We start from the raw sequence: 5222 nt of genomic DNA, 5'->3' as shown, positions 1-5222 counted from the left end.
GTGTCCTCAAATGGAAGCTGACGTTTCACAAATATTTTCTGGGTAAATGGATGGGTGGGTGAACTCATGGAAGGGATGCTCCTTTAGATGAACGCTTGGATAAAGGGCGTTAGTAGAGGGACAGAATTGCAGCTCCGTCCGGCCAGGGGGCGCTGCAGGCACGTCTGCGCAGGTAGGGGCCCGGCGGAAGCGCCGCTCTAGGCTGCAGCCGCGCCCCCAGCCGTATTTCCGCTGGCGCAGAGCACCAGAGAGAGAGTCTTGTGGCTGCGGTTTGCAGACTGCTTTTCGCCCCCCTCCGCGAGGTTGCCCCTGTACTCGCCGCCATCCATCCTGACGCCCGGGATGAGTCACTGAGGGGCAGCGCCCGAGGCGTGGTCTTACCAAGAACCCCCAGTGGCCTCCCAAGGCCGGTGTTGTGTACCTCCTTCCTGACAAAAGGGGAAACTGAGGCCCCGAGGGGAGTGGGAAGAGCCGGCCGGACGTCAGGCCCAGCCCCTGGTGCAGTGCTGCGTCCTTTCCGCCGGGGTGGGCCCCTCAGGATTCGCGTGTCCTCGGGAAAGAGACTGGCGGGTGAGCCGCGCCCTCGGCCTTCGCTGGGCTGAGCCGACCCCATGCAGACGTCAGACCCCCGGTCCGCACAGTCTCTATGCGGGGAGGCTTAGTGCCCCTTGAGAAACGTGCAGCCCGGGGCCTTGCACGCGGGCTGAGGGGCTCTAGAGACCTCGCGACTTTCACTCCCCCGACCCCGATCTCCGACTCCTGACTTTGGAAGCCCCCAAAGCTGCTTGTCGGTTGCCTACAGAGTGTCAGTCATTGTGCCACGTCCTTGGAACCGTTAACTCATTTTCTCCTCAATAACCTGTAAAACCTCCACTTTAAAGACCAATTGGCTGAGGTTTTAATAGAGGACGCCCAGGGCCCCAGAGGGGCGAATTCCAGGCTCTTTTGCCAGAACCTTGTACTAAGCCCCTTCCCTATGCTTTTCCCTGCCTAGGCCTCGTGGGCTGTGCGGCTCTCCTGGAGACAGATGACAGCTCTCCCTTGGATGACTTTGCTGGTTCCGCACCAGCCAGAGCCCCCGTTTTTCCTGCAGCACCCTGATCTGCACTCCCTGAGGGGCTCCCACTGTCCGCGCGGTGAGGATGTCCCTGGGTAAGTGGTGCTGGTCATGAGCACCTTGGGGGACCCTTCAGATTCCCTTCTGGGGGACCCCGCGGAGGGCATGGTCATGAATTCCGAGAACTGTCTGGCAAAGCCGGGTGCAGAGGAGAGCCTGGCTAAGTTCTTTCATTCTCTTGAGCTTGACTTTCTGTAATGTAATGAAACTGCGAAAACTCTGTAAGGGGGAGATCTTGCACGTTTTTCTTCCTTTTGAACCCATGATGTCTGGCAACCCGTAGATACTTAATATTTGTGGGATGAATGAACAATTTAGCTTTTTTTTTTTTAACCAAAAATTAGTCTTCTGTGACTTTCTTGATGGGGGCAGATGAGATCTTTGTACTGCATTAAGTGGATAGCGCTCAGGTCCTTTGGGCTTGGCGCTTTGGCAATCTCCAGGCAGCTCATTTTGGCCTCTGTTCCTGGATTGCCCTCTGCTCTTTCCTGCGCCTGCATTCGTAAGTGATCACGGGCCGCCCATGTCCTGATCATTGGTAGTGCAGGCAGAGGAAATGTGGGAAAGGTTGCGGTGTTTGGAGGGTCCACATCTTCACCTTCCTGTCCCGGGAACTTTCCTACACTCCTGCTTCTCAAAGCTGCACACATCTGGGGCATCCAGGGGATTGGGGGCTGCCGTGGGTGTTACGTCATGATTAGAGCTTTCACTTCCTGCTCCCTGCTGTTGGGAACCAGGCTATGTGTGTTGCTTAAATTCCCTTGACGACCAGCAGAGTCACTGCCTCAGCCGCGGCACACTCCTGTAAACCTGGTTTTGATCTCCTTTCAATCTTCTGCTGATTAAGTACACATTGATCAGTGTTGGCCACCCTCACCCTGCCATAGACCATCCACTGTCTTCCTCTGTAGAGTTAACTATTCTCTCTTTTATGAGGAAATAGTGTGTTTGCTTAGGAATGTTTACGGTCTGGTAACTACTGTGCTAAGCCGTTTCCTGTTGCTTGCCATCCCTGCTGTGAGCAGGGACAAGCTAGGTGCTCACTCATGGCATCTTATCTGTTGCAGATAGTCCACTGTGTGCAGAGGCATGGGAGTTGTCATGTCGGGAACATGCTAGACCTTAGTGTCCTTGAGGTAAGATCTCTGGTTCATTCTTTGGAATGTTGGTTCTTTGTATCTAGTACAGTCCTGTACATGTTCCCAGGGGCTTTGGGGTTGGTGTAGGGGAGTTGAGAGGTGAGATGAGAATGGCACTGTGGGTCCCCAGATCCACTGTCCACCCAGCCAACCCACATCACCTCTGGCCCTTCATGTGCCTTTAGGACTTCCTGCTGGGGGGAAACCTCCAGAGTCCCACTTTGGTAATAAGAGGTCTCTGCCCTTTCTCCCCGGGCAGCAGGATGTTGTAATGGAAAATGGGTGGACCTAGGCTTCAGAGACTGTGGTCGTCTGGCTTTAAATCCCCTTCTGCCACTATCCCAGTCAAAGACTGATTCAGAACCTAATTTTCTTCATTTGGAAAATAATGTTCTGATAGAGGTGACTTTTGTGGTACTTGAGACCACATGATTCCTATCATTACCAACCAGTATTTTCCCACTGTTTTTGCCCCATGTGACTTCTCTTTGATTCCTCCTGGCAGGGAAGTTCTATGGGGCTTTTACAGGAAAGCAGAGCCACTTTTGGGGTCCTGTGCTGGGCTGGATTGTTTTCCTGGACTGGACTTAGTCCACAGGCTGCTGGCATCTGTTTCTCCTCCTGCATCTCTCTCTGCCCTTGTATACACCTGCATTCAAAAATGATCACGGGCTGCCTGTGCTCTGGTCATCGATAACGCAGGGAGAGGAATTGTTGAAAGCCGTTTCCCGTGTTTGGAGGGTTCACACCTGTCCCTTTCAAATGCTGGCGCCTTCACACACTCCTTCTCTCCTGCCAGCACCTTCTGGTCTCAGGAGCATTGCAGGATGCTGTGTGAGTGAGTGATGGGAGACACTTTAGTGTGGCTTTTTTCAGCTTAGCCTCCTGTTACCAGCGAACAGTCTCTCTCAGTGTCAAGGTTTGGGTACTAGATGGTGAGAAAAGCCTGTGTGAATTATTTTTTTTAACAAGTAAGTGTGATGTTGGGTGGCATACAGTCACTGCCTTAAGATTTTCAAAGAGAAGCAGCCTTTTGGAGGTGGTGGACCTGGGCAGGTCTTTCAAAGAGTGGGATACGATGGGCAATAGAAAGGTATTCCAGGGAGGGGTAGCAACATGAGAAGGTCTTTGAGTCTGGGGTGAGCAAGAGTGAGACAGATGTGCAGGCAAGTAATGAGAGCGTGGAGGGATGGCTGCTGGGGTGGTCCTTGGCTCCCAGCACGGCAAGGTGGGACATCTATGGGAGGGGCCCTGAGGGGTCTCTCCAGCTGTCTCTCTGCCAGTTGCACATCTGCTCGGTTGCCTGTCAAGACTCCTAGGACAGTTTTGCTAGACTCCTAAGTTTTATTTTGAGTAATCTTCGGGAGCATTGAGATTCCTTTTTGAGATGAGTTTGGTATGAAAGAAACTGGCAACTCATACCTGATTGATTAACTGGGGGCATTCCCATTGACATCAGCTTGAAGAGAGATGGCAGAACACTGGCGACCAAGCACTTGCAGCCTCCTGCTCTGTGGCCCCTCCTCACTCCAGGGATGCCGCCCTGGGTCTGGAGACTGTTGGAGGAAACCCCAGGAGGTGCAGGCACTGAGCCTCTCGAGACAATGACCTGGGGTCCCAGCTTCCCTGGAGGGGTCTCCTCATGGTAAGTGAATGCCAAGAGGTTAAGTCGGCCTGTGTTTCCCAGGCAGAAATTCCAAGCTGCTGGCTTCATTTGTCTTCTCTTTTAGATTGTTTGAGGGTTGATCACAGACCAAAAGTGATGAGTGATGTCACTCCATGACGCATGGCTGGACCTTCTTGCCCCTATTGTCTCAGCACAACGCTAATCGACTTTTCCCTCAGCGTGGGTGGAGGGTGGGCAGAGGAAAAGCCCTGTGGCTCTGGGGACTTGGGATCCAGAGGTGAAGACCTTTCAGCTGGCTCTGCCCTGCCAGTGCCACAGAGTGCCATGGCCCAGGAAGACTGGTTTTCTTCCATCTAGGCCAGGCCATCCAGTGTCCTCCTGCCTGTTCCTGGTGTGACTTCTGAAAACCAAGAATTTGTTCCTGTTGACTTTTTCTGTGCTGTGGACCATTGTCCTCTCACGCACTCAATAAATCTTGAAACATGCCCTGCTGCTAGTTCTTTCATTTTTGTGTATTTGTTTTTTTTATCAGTATCTCCGTGTGCCAGCAAGACTGGGTATAGAGACTGTGTCACAAGGGCAGGTTTTCTGGTTCTCATTCGTTAAGACTTTCCCCTTGACACACACCCAAGGCTTGACCTAGGGAATGTGAGATGGAACGTGGGATTTGGACTGGGGTTGAACAGTAATCCCAAGTGCATCTAGGGGTTGCAGGGGTTTAGGCTTAGGAGAGACGGGGAACTGTTAGGATTAAGTTGGCGGGGGAAACATTTGAGCCAGAGCTTTGGGAGAGAAGACGGGATGACTTAGGGATGGAGGCAGGGGCGGGAGTCCTTGAGGAATGTAAGAGTGCCCTGAGCTCAGGTGGTGGATTGCAGGTGAATGTAGGAGTTGGTTTTGAGCAGAGGAGAGAGTGGAGTGTATGAGGAACAGCTGCCCTTGGAGAGCTCTATGGGTGTGGTAGGCAGTGCCAGCCGCTGGGGCTTCTGTTACCATGAGATAGATTTGGTCTTTGGGGATTCTCTTTGGTAGCAGCGATCGCAGTGATGTGCTCAGTGTGTATGTGTGTCACCACCGCACATATTACCCTGTCCTCGTTTTTTAGGTAAATTTCACACACAAGAATACTTCCAAAGGCCATGGGAGAAAGTGGGGGGTCAGTTGGTCCCATTCCTTTAGTTGAAATAGAAATCACTGTGACTAAGCCGGGCGTGGTGGCACACGCCTGTAATACCAGCACTTTGGGAGGGTAAGGCAGGCAAATCACTTGAGGTCAGGAGTTCGAGACCAGCCTGGCTGATATGGTGAAACCCCATCTCTACTAAAAATACAAAAATTA

General features: G+C 52.5%; 1 long non-coding RNA gene across 1 annotated transcript; it reads left to right on the top strand.

Moving 5' to 3' along the window:
• The first annotated feature begins 204 nt into the window (after positions 1-204).
• Positions 205-4369, top strand: LOC105535782. The gene is made up of 5 exons (XR_001005499.1): positions 205-570; positions 995-1152; positions 2185-2253; positions 3790-3901; positions 3987-4369. It is a non-coding gene; the product is annotated as an uncharacterized LOC105535782 (long non-coding RNA).
• Positions 4370-5222: the final 853 nt, after the last annotated feature.

Source organism: Mandrillus leucophaeus, unplaced genomic scaffold (genome assembly GCF_000951045.1).
Source record: "Mandrillus leucophaeus isolate KB7577 unplaced genomic scaffold, Mleu.le_1.0 Scaffold150, whole genome shotgun sequence".
In the NCBI taxonomy this organism is placed as follows: Eukaryota; Metazoa; Chordata; class Mammalia; order Primates; family Cercopithecidae; genus Mandrillus; species Mandrillus leucophaeus.
The sequence above is the reverse complement of the archived record's forward strand: the minus strand, read 5'-3'. Positions and strand labels throughout refer to the sequence as shown.